This window comes from Erigeron canadensis, chromosome 8 (assembly GCF_010389155.1).
Source record: "Erigeron canadensis isolate Cc75 chromosome 8, C_canadensis_v1, whole genome shotgun sequence".
NCBI classification, from domain to species: domain Eukaryota; kingdom Viridiplantae; phylum Streptophyta; class Magnoliopsida; order Asterales; family Asteraceae; genus Erigeron; species Erigeron canadensis.
In genome coordinates, this window is record NC_057768.1 from 32,149,971 (window position 1) to 32,165,653 (window position 15,683).

The window sequence follows — 15,683 nt, forward strand, 5'->3', positions numbered from 1 at the left end:
AGACCCGAATCCACTTGACATCAACTAGAAACAAGTAAACAAAGATAAAATAAAGGTTATGGGACAAGTTTAACTTACCAAGCTCACCACGTAGCACTCGAATCCGAAATTTAACCCGAATGTGATGTGTTCTTGCACTTTGGAGCCTGAATCTTCGATATGATGTTATTATGATAATAAGGTTTATTATTCTTGAAATTATTAAGCTTGAATTACCTTAAACTAAGAATAAATCTAGAGAGAGGGAGAGGAAGAAGAGGGTGTGTTCTTGGGTGTAAGGAAGAGAGAGAGAGAGAGGAGTAAGAAGAATAAGGGAAGGAAAGGATAAAGTGGGTGGGGGGTTGGGTTGACTAAAGTGGGTCATGGATCATGACTTGATCCATGGGTTGACCCATCAACATAACTAGTTAGTTCATAACCCGCGACATATCATCTAGCACACCGCCAAACGACCCAACGAGTATAAAGTTAGTCATTTAATCACAAGATTAACCTAAAACATCTTTTATTTCAATAATTCATCAAATTACACATTCAGTCAACGGGTCAAAATTCACGGATGCTACATAGGAGTGACAATTTGTTATAAGGGTAGATACGGTAATTCAGTGTTGTAGTGTACGGAGGACCATTTTGAGAACCATATATATAGTGAAAGGGGTTTTTTGGAAAAAAAAAATATGCTTAATTTTTTAAGACATACCATAAATAAAACTTCAAAATGCTTTATAAGGGAGTATATATCTATATATCTATTAAAAGAGTAGAAAACCTAACCTTCTAAAACCCTCCTTAATCTTAAACCCATCTTAAAACATTGCCACGTAGGATTTATCCTATGTGGCATTTCCATACTTTTTTGTATATATTTATTTAATTTAAATAGATAAATAGATTTGATTAAATAGGTAAAAATTATATCAAATGTACAATTACAATTTATTTATTGTTTCATCCGATATATTTTAAAAAGTATATTTACGAGGGACGTAATATATGCTAATGTAGATGTTGTCATTGCGATTTTGCTCCACAAAGTTATTGGTGTTTATTTTTTTAATTTTTTTCTTTACTATTATCAAAGTAATGAATCAATTCACTTATTGTTATGTGGATTTTATAACACAAATCTATCTATTTATGTATTTTTCTTTTGTGATATTAGACGACCCACTCTCTTGAATTCGGCTAACTAATCTATATATAAGAATTGATTATGTATAACTATTTATATGAAGTTGATAACGATTTTATAAAGTTAAGGTTAGATAGTTGCACAAATTGAGATTACCCCATCAACAACAGTTTTTTTGATATCTTATCAATTCAGTCATATAAATTAAATATTCTTACATATACATATATTTCACATTTGATTATCATCTACCTAGCAGAATTTCATTATCTTTTTTATTCAACATTTACAGGAAGGATTTTTTTTTTGGTTTGTTGCCGAGTACTTTATATATTTGCTAGAGTCGCTTTGTCCAAATTATGCCACGATATATCTAGAGCTAAGTCATTAACTAATTACTGTGCTGATATTGTTACCAAGCTACAAGAACTCTTAAATCATGTTTCTTTTTTAGTATATCGGTGCATTATTAACTTTGATAGCATTCCTTAACTTACATGGTTTTCAATTTACTTTCAAACATTCTATTTATTAATATTCAAATTCAAATAAATAATATTGGTCAAAACTGTGTTGAACCGTCATTTTAAAAAACCGCACATCGTGCGGGTAAAATACCTAGTAATATATATATAGAGAGAGGGAGTTCAGTTATTAAGAGAACTAATTATTTGTTGAGAACTACTAGAATTAATTTTATCCATTAAATTAAATAGATCAAAGTTCAACATTAAATCATGCATTCTATGTAATTAAAATAATCACCATAAATGCATAAATGCATAAAACGTGAAGGAAGGGTATAAATGGAATAAAAAAAACCGATGTTGCACGACAATTATGGATCATTTTTAGGGTGTCAATTTTAACTTTATCATCAATTAATAGTTACATTAAAAAAAGTTGTTTTTTTTTATCATCAATAACAATAAATATATATATTATTTGACCATTGTTGTTAATCAATAAAAAAGAACTTTAGAGACATTATTTTTCTGTAGTTCCTTATAATTATAATTTACATTTAAATGAACTTTTGTTAACTTATCTGTTAACAAATGATCGTATTTGTTAACATACGGGTGAGTGTAACATAAAAGTATACAGTAGATAAAAAAAAAATTATAAAAATTCTAGTTACGCACATATAAATTGTTCATTTACATATGAAAATACAAAATAAGGTTACGTTTGTTAACTTGTGAACACATGATCGTTATTGTAAATATGTGAGCATAAGAACTATATAATTTCATTATAAAACACATGTGATTGACCTCATTAATATGTGTACAGATTTTTATTTTAATAAATTTCGCATGTGTACGTATAAAAAAATAGTATACGAGATGCATTCACATGTGTATAACTATAATTAAAAGTGCATCGATAAAAAGTTTTTAGCAATGTTCAAAAGTATATAATTTTTTTTTTAAAACAATGTTCACATGTGTACAAATCTTTTTATAACAAATCCACATGTTTACGTATAAAGAAAAAAAACGTATGTGAAGTGTTCACATGTGTATAACTATAATTATAAGTGTATCGATAAAAATTTTTTAGCAATGTTCAAAATGTATAGATTTTTTTTATAACAAAGTACATATGTGTACAACTATAAAAGCAATCGTATATAAAGTGTGTTCACGTATGAATAACCATATTCATAATTATATTGATAATCATACTTGGTCACCATAATGTTCTAGTTCTCATGGTAAACTATTGATATTCATAATTACACTTTCGTCCCTGAAGTTGGCACGTTTTTCACTTTTCGTTCCTTAAGTGAAAAAATTACAATTTTGACCTTAAAGTTGACAGATTTTCAATCATCGTCCCTCGCCAAACGTAAAAAGTTTCAGCCGTTAAGTCGGACACGTGCAACACACGTGAGGGACTGAAACTGCAAAAAATGACAAGTTCAGGGACGAAAACTGTAATTTACTTTTCTGTTGTCATCATCTTCATCTTCTCCGGCTGACTTTCGTCAGAAAATTCGCCGAAAAACTTAAAATGCTGATATTTCACTCATTTCTTCAAATTAGACCACGAAACCACCACCAAACTTCTCAAAATTAATTTCCGCACGAATCATAACCAAAAGATTTCAGATTCAACTCTTGCCGGAAAACTCAAAATACCCATAACATGGATTTTGAGCAATATTTCTGTACGATATAGCTTGTTCCAAGAATGCAATATTTCTGTTTTCTCAAATAAGTCAATGTTGGATTAGGTACGTGCTCCTCACTAAGACACCAATGGTGTGCCTCATTTATTATTCCATAAGCTCTACACCAAAAAGAAAAGTACAAAATGGGGAGAGACCTTCATGTGGGTTCGGCTTTTGTCAATGAGGCAAAGACATAAAATCGAAAAATTAGAAATATATATAAAGTGAGAGCAAAGAGGGACGAAAGGACCAGGAGGCCTGACAAGCCCTTGCAACTCAAATATTTCAGATCAAAAATTCCGATTATCGTCACCTGATTCTTAGTTTATGTAATAGAAGTTCAAAGCAATTTACAGTTCGTCATTCGGTTGATTATAGCTCTTGTTCTATATTTTGTATAGAAACTTGCGGGAATTCCGATAATCCATGTTATGGGTATTTTGAGTTTTCCGACAAGTGTTGAATCTGAAATCTTTTGGTTAGGATTCTTGCGGAAATTAATTTTGAGAAGTTTGGTGGTGGTTTCGTGGTCTAATTCGAAGAAACGAGTGAGATATCGGCATTTTAAGTTTTCCGGTGAATTTTCCGACGAAAGTTAGCCGGAGAAGATGAAGATGATGGCAACAGAAAAGTAAATTTCAGTTTTCGTCCCTGAACTTGCCATTTTTTTCAGTTTCAGTCCCTCACGTGTGTTGCACGTGTCCGACTTAACAGATGAATCTTAACGACGTTTGGCGAGGGACGATGATTGAAAAAATATGCCAACTTTAAGGTCAAAATTGTAATTTTTTCACTTAAGAGACGAAAAGTGAAAAACGTGTCAACTTCAGGGACGAAAAATGTAATTTACTCTAAAATATATATCAACACAACCTAACGATGACATATTCAGCATTTTTAAAACAGTTATATATATATATTCGAATCTTTCCGGCCTTAATTCTACTCGGCATCATCAATTACTGCATTGTTTAGTAGTAATAACTATTAACATTTTAGTAAGCACACTTTCTCATGTTTTCACAAATCAATAATGCGATACAAATGTAATACTTGGTAACTCTAATGATTCTAGGTAGCGTAATACATTATAACCCCGTTGATCAGGCGAAGTTATAGTATTTTATACATACCATGTAATCACCATCATCGTCACTTCGTATCTTCAAATTAAGAGATATCAAATTTCAAATAGCATATTGCAACAATTTATTTCATATAGATTTATACACAAAGTTCAACCATTTGGTGTATCGGGATATTCTTATCACTATATAATCAACTATTATGCAATTTCAACCTCACATACGCCCTTTTTTTTTCCGTTAACGCCCTCACATGACCAACATGTGAGGGTATCAAAAATGATTTTTTTTTCACTTAGAGACTATAATTGAAAATTTTTGACAACTTCAAGTAACAAAAATGTATATTTTCTCAAGAAATAATGACCATGGGTTTTTGAAAAGTTTATTTAATTTAATTATTTTAACACATTGCTTTGGTTTTTTATCTACATTATATTATAACATGTATACGAGTACTATTTGTTTGTGCACTGAATCCGAGGTTAGAGTGGTGATGGTTCAAGGTGAATAAGGTTGTTTATTGGTGATTCCCTGATGGTAAAGTTTTGCCTCTTTACGCCAGGTAACCTTATTCGTGGTTTGTGTGATCTTCGATGGATTTTTTGTGGGCTCCGTCTTCCTCCTTATATAGAGGAAGACATTCTCGGAGGATAAGTAGGTGGCTTAGGGTTTCTTAAGTCTTAGGTTGGAGATATAATTTCCCTAGTTATTCACCGAGGATGATAAGGCCAAATCCCGAATTTGTAGAAGAATGATCCTTATCTCGTTATGTTATTGGTAAAAAGCCTTCATGACGGATGACCCTTCGTACCGTAAAGTTAGGTCCTTCGTCCCGTTGGGAGGGTACGTCATCACTATTTTTAAAATCTTGTAAGGTTAAGTCATAAACATACGAAAGGGAGGAGGCCACAAACAAATGAGTTAAGCCAAATATTATAAAACCGAGGCTACTAAGACTAGTTTTAAAAAATACGAACAAATGAGTTTTTCTTACCAATAGGAAGGAGGCCACAAACAACATATTGCCAATCTACCATAACTCATTTAAAACCAGCAGTATAATTTACTTCAACCCAAACTCTCATATAAAAGTTACAATAATAAAACAAGTGAGAGTGTGAATGAGACTACATAATGGACATACCAAACTCATAGAAGCATTATGTTGAATATCTCATGGGTATAGCTTATCTTTGAGTTTTAAATTTTCCATGCATAACAATCCAAATAAGAAACGAGTTCTCTGGTACAGACAATGTGAAACCAGTCAACATTGACAACTATATTACGTAAATCATGCCATGCTAATGACACAGATGGGAATTGTGGGGTAGTAACTGGAGTCTCAATTGCGAGGTCACAAATTTTGGGGTAGTATTTCGCTAAAAGAAAAACTGAAATTGAAATAGTGAACAGGGTCGCAAATTAAGTGGCGGGGTCGCAACTTCAGTTGTTCTTTCCCAAATTTTGTTATAGAAATCTCTAATCGTTTCTTTCGATCTGAAAGATGTTTTTAACATCAGATTGTACTTTTAGACCCACAAATATGATGGGAAAACAAAACTAAAGTTGGAAACTTGAAAACGGACTTAAATCACGAAGACCCATTTAAACAAAGTTTACAAAAATCCTTAAATCTCAAGATTTTGTTAATGAAATCACACGAAACTTTGACAAAGGTCGTAGTATATGATTCTAAACGTTTTGGAGGTAAAAAGTTTAATACTTGGTGTGTGTAGTGTGTGTATTAAAGGAAAAACCAAAAAATTCCAAAAGAAGAGCATAAAATGGGTTCTGATTCTTACTTCAGATCTGACCAAAATAGATGTTTGTGATGATGTTTAGGACGTAAAAACACTGTTATTGAAGCTAAATCTAAACAAAATAAAGTTGGATTTCAATATAAATTGATGTTTAGGAGGTAGCAAAATGGGGTAGTAAAGTGAGGTAGTAAGGATGAGGTAGCAAAAGACTTTGTGTGTGTTTTGTTTGGAGGCCTAGGTGATGGAAAATGATAGTGTGTGAAAAATGAGAGTATTTATAAGTAGGGCAAAATAGAAGGGTTTTATGCTATGTGTTATGCCCGTTTTTTTTTAAACTTCGTTAAACTTTAATAAATAAATATGTATTCAATAAATACATATATATTTGACCACAACGAATGTCATTCTATTTTAAAACGACCATATGGAAAAAAAAATAATTTTGGCATGACCTTATCATAATGTCTACAATTAATACCTGTTAGTTTTCAATCAAAACAACCTATTTATAAACAACCAAAATATTTGACATGACTCATTTTAATGACCACATTGTCAACTTATAAAAAATTACATATTTACATCCAAAATATGGGCTAGTAAAGTAACAAGCATAATGTACTCGGCTGTAATTTAAAGATACCACTTGCAAACCTTCGGCAAGTGATCATCCACGGCTATGACTTTCCTCGTGCTCATCCTATTCAATTGCTTATCATTAACGCAAAATCCATTAGCACCTACAACATTATAACTAAATGAATAAACACATCGCTTAGTGAATATATAGAAGGTAAACATATTAGTCTTCTGCATTACATAAACTGTATGTACATCATACTGCATGAGATAAACTGCATGATAGTCTGCAAGTATAATCTGCCAGTTGTTCAGTTATATGGACCAGACTACACGCATATAGCCAACCTTCATATAATCAAATCTGCCTTTGCCTGCTAAAATAGGGTCATTGTATCAAACTATAAAAAAAGTAAATAATACAGCTATTTGCGTAGAATGATTAACTGCTTCTACATCGCCAATCGGTATACATCCACAAAATATGCACATTAGCCTTATGTATCAGAATTTACATCGCACAATCACATGATGATCATCTAACAATTAAAGCACGTGTGATTACATAACATACACACTTACACAACAAAACATCTATGTAACACATAACAACATGACTAACACATTTCTGCGATCACATAACATTTAAAGCACGTGTGGTTGCATAACAGACATACTTGCACAACAAAACATCTAGGTAACACATAATAACATGACTAACACATTCGTAGCCTACTTACCGTTCTAACTCACAAATAAGTTAATTCAATGGTATATTATGCCTCATTATATATATCCTAGAAACCATGAATCGTTTTGCGTGCCAACTTTATTTGTCTTTTCTTCCTTCAACTATTTATGAACACAACAAAAGTCCCTATGTTCTAATACTCTAACAATAATGGTCCTCATCAGCTAACAACCGTTAAGTTCTGTTAGGGTGTTTAACGGGAGTTACAAAAATTGTTTCAAATCAGGTTCTTTTCTCTAACAGGGAGTTATGTCCTTTTTTCTAACGAGTCTTAACGATTGTTAAATATTTTTTTGAGTTTCTAAATAGAAAGATTGACTTATGTTACATTTCTGTAACTAACATCAAACATTACTTCTAACTTAACAAAGTCAATATGTCTCACCCGCAACAAATTACTATGTCGATTGGATTTCGTGCTAACATTTTTTTATAAATTTTTTAATCTTTTTCTATTTTTATATCTTTCTTCCTTTTATCTTTCTTATTTTTTTTGGTTATCCTTCCTTCTATTTTCTTATTATTTCTTTTTTAATAACAACCATTTTCTACCGAACTTACGTATCGATATGACGATATAAATTATTGATACAAATGAGTTTTACGTATATGTAGTTCATGTCATTGACCTCTTTTTTATAGATGTTTTTAAAGAATATATAAACTCGAATATATTGTTTTGGTTTTTAAAATTTACATATTATGTTGTCAGTTTTTGGGTTTTGTAGCCGATTTCTTCCACTTTTATGTTGTATGACAACTACAATTCAATGACAAATCAGTAGCATTTTTGTAATTCTCATGACATTTAAATTATGTATAAAATGATTCTGAAAACACATTATAAATCTTATATATTATCACACACAATAAATGTTTAAAAAATCCTATTAATTAATATCCTACCGTATACATGAACGTATTGTCTCCCGGGGCAACGCCCGGGTGACATGTCTCGTTATACAACATCAACGACTTAGATTCGATCTTTGACATTGTCATTATCTAAGGCCAATAACAACAGTTAACTGTAAATACTCACTGGTTATTAATCTTCTAGTTGCGTAATTATTATCTAAAACTTACAACTACAATAAAGGTTCTACTCATTACATTATCAGCTTAATATCATCAATCACGGGCGGGGCCACTTTAGTTTTAGGAAGGGTGAAGGCCCACCCCACCTTACCAATAATATTAGCATTATATATGTAAAGTTTCATAATGTTTTGACTTATAGTTTAATTGGTCCATCCTAAAACAAAGACTAAACCCACTTATTTAGTTCGGTTTTTCCTGTCATTTTTAACCGAGACTTTTTATTCTCCTTTTTCTTATTTTATAACAAAACCTTTAAAGAAGTTCCCAAGTTCTTATTCCCACTTTCATATTTCAATCTACCAAAGATATAGAAACTTATTCGTAGTTGATTATTCGAGTCCGTTTCTTTATCTTTATTAAGTCTAATCTAATAAAAGTATATTAATTTATAGATATGTGTTTTGATTGTGTCATTTATGTTTTGACCTTGGTTTTTTATGAGTTTTTTGGATCATTTCCAATATATTTATAATAAATCTAAGATGGGGTTGTTGTTTTAGTCTTGATATATGTGGTTTTTGTTTATTTATTTATCTTTTACGTTTGAAAGTGTCTTGACTAGGCGTTTTTTGTTTAGTATAATAATTCTTATTCTTATAAATTTATTAATTAACATTGTTATTTTGTTTATTTGAATAAATTTTAGCTTTTATTACTCGTTGTCTAGTTTTGGCCCATCCAAGGTATAAATCTTGGCTTCACCACTGCCATCAATAACAACAAATTTTACCACTAATTGCTCTATTACCATGCTCCTTCCACAATTATCAAAACAACAATCTCTTTGCTACGACTTATTTATCTTCGTAAGTTTAACACAAACCACATCACATAACTAAACAACGCTACTACTATATATTAATACCAACTGCACCGTTATATGAAATCGATCACCCGTATATAATCGAGCTCCATATAATTACACTATTACGACTCAATCATTAATACTTTAATTAATAACAATAATTTCATCACATATTCTCAACAATTAGAACTAGGGATGAGAAAAAAAACTGTTGATCCGCGCCCGACCCAGAACAAACCAACAAGTCGGGTCACAGGTCAAGCTTTTGGTGCATTTTCGGGTCACGGGTTGGGAGGGTCGGGTGAAGGCAAAAATGAAAAAATGTGAAGGAAACCCGTGACCCGCCCGAACCTGACCCGACCTGAACCAAACCTTAACGGGCAGGGTCACGGTTCTGATTTTCATGCACTTACGGGTCGCAGGTTGTCACGGGTCAGGCCCTTTGCACATCCCTAATTAGAACAACCAAACAAATACGACATTATATAACTATATAATCATATGAGATCTGTTACGCACGTGTAAACTGACTTAATATAAACAGTCTGCCAGTTTAAATCCTATATACTCACATGTAGTTCCGCTACAACATAGATTTGTATTCCTCGAAATCCTTGATTACCTATTAACTAAATCCATATAAATCATCAATATTGAGACACATCGTCTTTTCTGATTTTTTTTTTTTTTTTTGCCTAATACTTTCAAAACCAATTATTTTCACTTACTTATCATTATTTCATCATTACCTTACAAAATAATAACTTTTCTTAAACTTTTTATGTCACATAACATGACACAAAAAATATCTTCAAATCTTACCAAATTTTAATATATGTTTCATAACTGAGCCTGGATACTAAGAAATTAATATGAACCAAAACAGTCATCTTTTCCTAACCTATAATATTTTTATATAACTATTAATCAAACTAGAAGTTTAAGAAATAATACCTTAAAAAGATGATAATCAAAGCCTATAATTGATTAAGAATGATTTGGTATATTTGGTTTGACCCGAAACCCGCTTTCTTTTCTCTTATTCATCTTCTTTCTTTTCCGGCCTACCGTCTCGCCCTTTCTTTCTTTCTAGCCGAATTAGTCACTTTTTTTTTCTTGATTTAGAATGATGGAGAGTCATGGAATTAATTTCCATTTTCCATTAAAGCCCCCCTCTTTATCGCTATCTCATACTTTTAGTCCTTTTAGTAAGCGACGCTTAAAACACTAAGTCTGACATTTGATTTATACGGCTTTTTAAATAACTCGTCATTTATTCATTTAATAGATATTACTTTTAGTAATAAAATACTATTACGACATTTGGGGTGTTATACTATGTCACCTTACTAGTCCAATAATATGATGTCGACTATGAAACACGAGGCCAAACCCAAATACGATGCTAAATTAAAGTTACGAGGTCATTTCCAAAATGCGATATCGATTTCAAATACGATGCCGAAATTATTTTACGAGGTCGTTTTTCCAACTTCAAATTTTTATTTTGACTCAAATGTTTTTGTGGTCAACTCACAGGTATTACATATATGTTAAAATATAATATAGATAAATACCAAAGCAATGTGTTAAAATAATAAAATATTCTCTTCAAAAACCCTTGGTCACTATTTTGTGAGAAAATTACATTTTTGGTATTTGAAGTTGTCAAAATATTCAACTATAGTCTTTAAGTGAATTTTTTTTTCATATTTGATACCCTCACCTGTTGGTCACGTGAGGGCGTTAACGGAAAAATAAACGATGTATGTACTTGGTATCAAAAATGAAAAAATAGCCAACTTCAGGTACCAAAATGTAATTTTTTTCACTTAAATATTATAAGTGAAAATTTTGAAAAATTCAGATATTAAAAAAAATGTAAATTTCTCTTTTTAAAAATATTTTTTTTTAAAATTTAACTTTAAATAATTTTATTTGTGTTAAATAATATTATATAAAAGTTATATGCATTGACTTATTTGGATCTGTTTTCAATTTTATAAATTTCAAAAAAGTTTACTCGTATATAACACAAGAAAAAAAAGATATTTAATTTCAAAAGTTAAAAAATGACATTAAAAAATAAGAAAATAATAAAAATACTTTGTTTTAAAAGGACAGACGATATGATTTGATATATATCGTGGGTCATGGGTGGGTAAAATGAATGGCGGATGAAAGGGGTTCACTATGTGACATGACTATTTTTCGTTTCTATTATTTTGGATTCAATCATACCATCAATGTCATGTGAGACTTTAAATTTTCATGACATATGACAATTCACATACATCGTACCACTAAGTTTTGTGTTCATTACTGTATTCCACACCGCCATTATCTCACGTAACTCCTGTTTCGGCTGAGATTTTCGCATCCAAAATCTTACGGTATGAAGATTTTATCTACTTTTCATGGCTAAACTTTGTACGATCATAGATATGAAAAATGAGAAAGATCATAAAACATGCCTAAGATCTTAGTATATGTTCAAATAGTTAACATATGGTCAGGATCCTAAGATATGGGCCAAAATCCGGAATATGTCTAGGATCTTTTTGAGCTCTGAGATTATTAGCTGTTATTTATTTTGACTTAGCAGTATAGGAACGTGTATAAGTGTTTTCTTGCCCCCAAAGTCAAAGTTAGTTGCTGGAAAACGTGTGAAAATGGTCATTTAACGTTAAAGAGCCAAGTCTTCACTTCAAGAAAAGAATCTGCTAGGATCCCGAAATTTTATGATAGTTAGTTGTACTTTCCCTATAAAAGGGGTAAGTGATCAATAGGTTTGGGCATTCGGTTTTACCACAGAAAAACACACACATCTTTTCTTTAAAACTTCAATAAACCTTTGTAAACATTTAGAATTCGTTCACACCAACATTCAACCCCAAAATTTATCACTTAGAACGATCACTTGCGCTCTCGTATTATAATTATCTTGAAATTCTAATAATAAAACAACAAAGACAGGAGCAATTGCTTCGCAAATAATTTGATCTTCTAACATATGGGCCAAGATCCGGAATATGTCTAGGATCTTTTTGAGCCATGAGATTACTAGCTGTTATTTATTTTGACTTAGCAGTATAGGAACGTGTATAAGTGTTTTCTTGCCCCCCAAAGTCGAAGTTAGTTGCTGAAAAACGTGTGAAAATGGTCCTTTAACGTTAAAGAGCCAAGTCTTCACTTCAAGAAAAGAATCTGTCAGGATCCCGGAATTTTAGGATAGTTAGTTGTACTTCTCTTATAAAAGGGGCAAGTGATCAATAGGTTTGGGCATTCAGTTTTACCACAGAAAACACATACATCTTTTCTTTAAAACTTCAATAAACTATTGTAAACACTTAGAATTCGTTCACACCAACATTCAACCCCAAATTCATCACTTAGAACGATCACTTGCACTCTCGTACCGATCTATGCAAGTGTGCTTCTCAAGTTTCTTTATATAAAGAATTTTAATATTTAGAGTTTTATTAATATGATTTTTCAAAGTTATTTGGTAGTTTTATTAATAGATTGATTTGAAGTCTTTAAATACAGAATAAATAAAATAAATAATAAATTAATTGAAAACCTAATATCAAAACAAATAGTTAACGTACTAACAGACCAACTCAAATTCTATATTCCTAAACAATGATTTATTCTTAATGAATTAATTATTTTATTATATTATGTATATTAGATAACCACCCGCATAATATGCGACAAACATATATAATTAATGACATGTTAAATTTTTATAATATCATAAGTTGACAAATATTTAACCAGGTAAAAATTAAACCACAAAAAAATATGAAGTTAAAATAGTGGTCGTTTAGATTCCGGTTAACAATGACCAAACAGTTGAAAAATGGATACATCATTTATTAGAGATGTCGCTAAGTAAGATTTTGTTTCTTTGGATGTCTTTTATTCATCCGGATATGTCCGCATTATCATTGTCATTGTACTTTAACGGTTTGCTCGAATAATTTAGTGATATACTAAAATTACTAAGCAATTTAATTATCGATATATATATCGCATGTTGTGTTAATATATATAACTTAGGGGAAATGATAGGTAAAACATGCAGTACCTATCTTAGGTAAAACATGGGGGATTATGTAAAATCCAGGATGAGGTTATGTAAAATTCAGGGGAGGCTATGTATGTTTATCAAATTCAAATGTTTAATATGTAACTTTTTTTAAAGTGGCAGTGCCTAATCTTAGGTAAAGTCTGCAGTACGGATCATTTTCCCTATAACTTAAGATTAAGTATAACATCATTGCAATTTTCATACAATTACTTTTCTGATATATAATTCTGATAGCTTACTATAAACTTCATATTTGATTTTTAGTTCTTTATTAAGAAGGTTGTTTGACATCCAGTCCGGTTTTCAAAACATTGATTTAAAAATAATAAAATATTAATGATATAAAATTAAATACTTATAACCAAATTTTATTACGTTATATGATAAAAAAAATCCTATACAAAATATAATTTAATAAAAACGTACTACATTAAAAATGAAAAATTTATTGTAAAAAAATCAAAAATTAACTTTACAAATGAAATATGATGTAAAATATAAAAATATTAGTTTTCATAATTAAATAAATAAAAACATTAATTATTAATGTCTACAAACCTAAATATTAGTTATCATTTAAATTTATTAAAATAATTAAATTTAAAATAGTTAAAAAAGGTACATCATCATTTGATCTAATGTATCTAATTAAAAATTGAACTTTATCTAAGGGTCTATATTTTTGCAATTATGAATTAAAGTTTCTTTTATATATATATATGTATAGAGATGGTATCCATAATAATAATTTTTTTTAATATATATAAATTAAAAAAATATGTGTCGCTTAAATATAATGTCATGTGTCGACAAAAAAAATATTATAATCATGTTTTAATTTATTTGTAGATACAAAACAGTTTTAAGTAAAAGTCCAGTCAACAACCAATAATAATTATATCATGTTAATACACCAATATAATTAAGGGAAAATCATTGGTGCATATGGTGCTTTGATAAATCCATCTACCGGCTAACTGATGAACTTAATGTATATTCCTTTCAAAAGAAAATTGGATGTATAATGACTAATGAGACGTTGATTACACCTAGCATACTTGGCAAAGATTTTAATAAAAAATCCTCAAGCATATCATAAACCTACTAGATTATTTTCCCACATAATACGCACGATAAACATATTAAGTTTTCATAATAATAACATATTAATTATTATACATAAAAAATATGAAATATGATAATATTATTATTCAAGTAATATTTTGTATCGAAAATGATCATTAGGATATGCATGTTATATTTTTATCTGACTCGCTCGGGATATCCTAGCCAGTGTATCCTTGTTGAATCATAGTAAAATTTTCAAAAATTACATTATCTTATATCTATACAAAGTTATATATCAAGTTGTTAACTTTAAAAGAAATTAAAACATTCATAGATACTTATTTGTTACTCAAGTATTTAAAAATTGTTAACAAAATGTGTTACATATGTCTGCACAACTCTAAACATTATGGTCACAATAAAAATAATAATAATCTTTAAATATATATAAAAGAAAAAACTTAATTTAAAAATGAAAAAATTTAAACCTTTAGATAAATTTTAAGTTTTAATTAGAGTCATTATATCAAAATGATGATATCATATATATATTTTTTAAACTTTTTTAGATTTATTTTTAGTTTAATAAACTTAAATATGCTTATCAATCATGGAAATCAATTCCAATGTTTTGTAATTATAGAAAGTAATTATTTTAAAGATATAGTTATGAAAAATATTTCAATTTTATGTTATACTTTTAATATCAATTTTTTGATTTTTTTAAAAATATTCTATTTCTTTTTCTTTTATAACGTACATTTTACTAAATTATGAGTTTATATCGGATTTTAATTATATAACGTGATACATATTAGTTTTCAATATTTAGTTTGCGACGTTAATATCGTATGATATTTAGATAAAAGATATTATCGATATGTATAGGCTATTTAAAATAATCAAAAAATAAAATATTGTAGAAATGACTAGACCAGCATTTTCAACATTTTTTGTCTATGTTTGTTAAATCACGATATTATAAAATTTTAGCATGTCATTAATTATCTCTAGTATAGAAAAATTCATTAGGTAATATCTTCATTTAACTTTATATTGTCACAAAAGATAATAAACATACATAATATACTAATAACTTTTCATACAAAACATTTTTT

The 15,683-nt window shown here is 29.6% G+C and overlaps 1 long non-coding RNA gene across 1 annotated transcript; it reads right to left on the reverse strand.

The window, feature by feature from the left end:
• Positions 1–6,650: 6,650 nt before the first annotated feature.
• LOC122609816 lies at positions 6,651–7,022 on the reverse strand. The gene is made up of 2 exons (XR_006325398.1): positions 6,985–7,022; positions 6,651–6,905 (listed from the first exon to the last, which is right to left on the reverse strand). It is a non-coding gene; the product is annotated as an uncharacterized LOC122609816 (long non-coding RNA).
• Between the last annotated feature and the right edge of the window lie 8,661 nt (positions 7,023–15,683).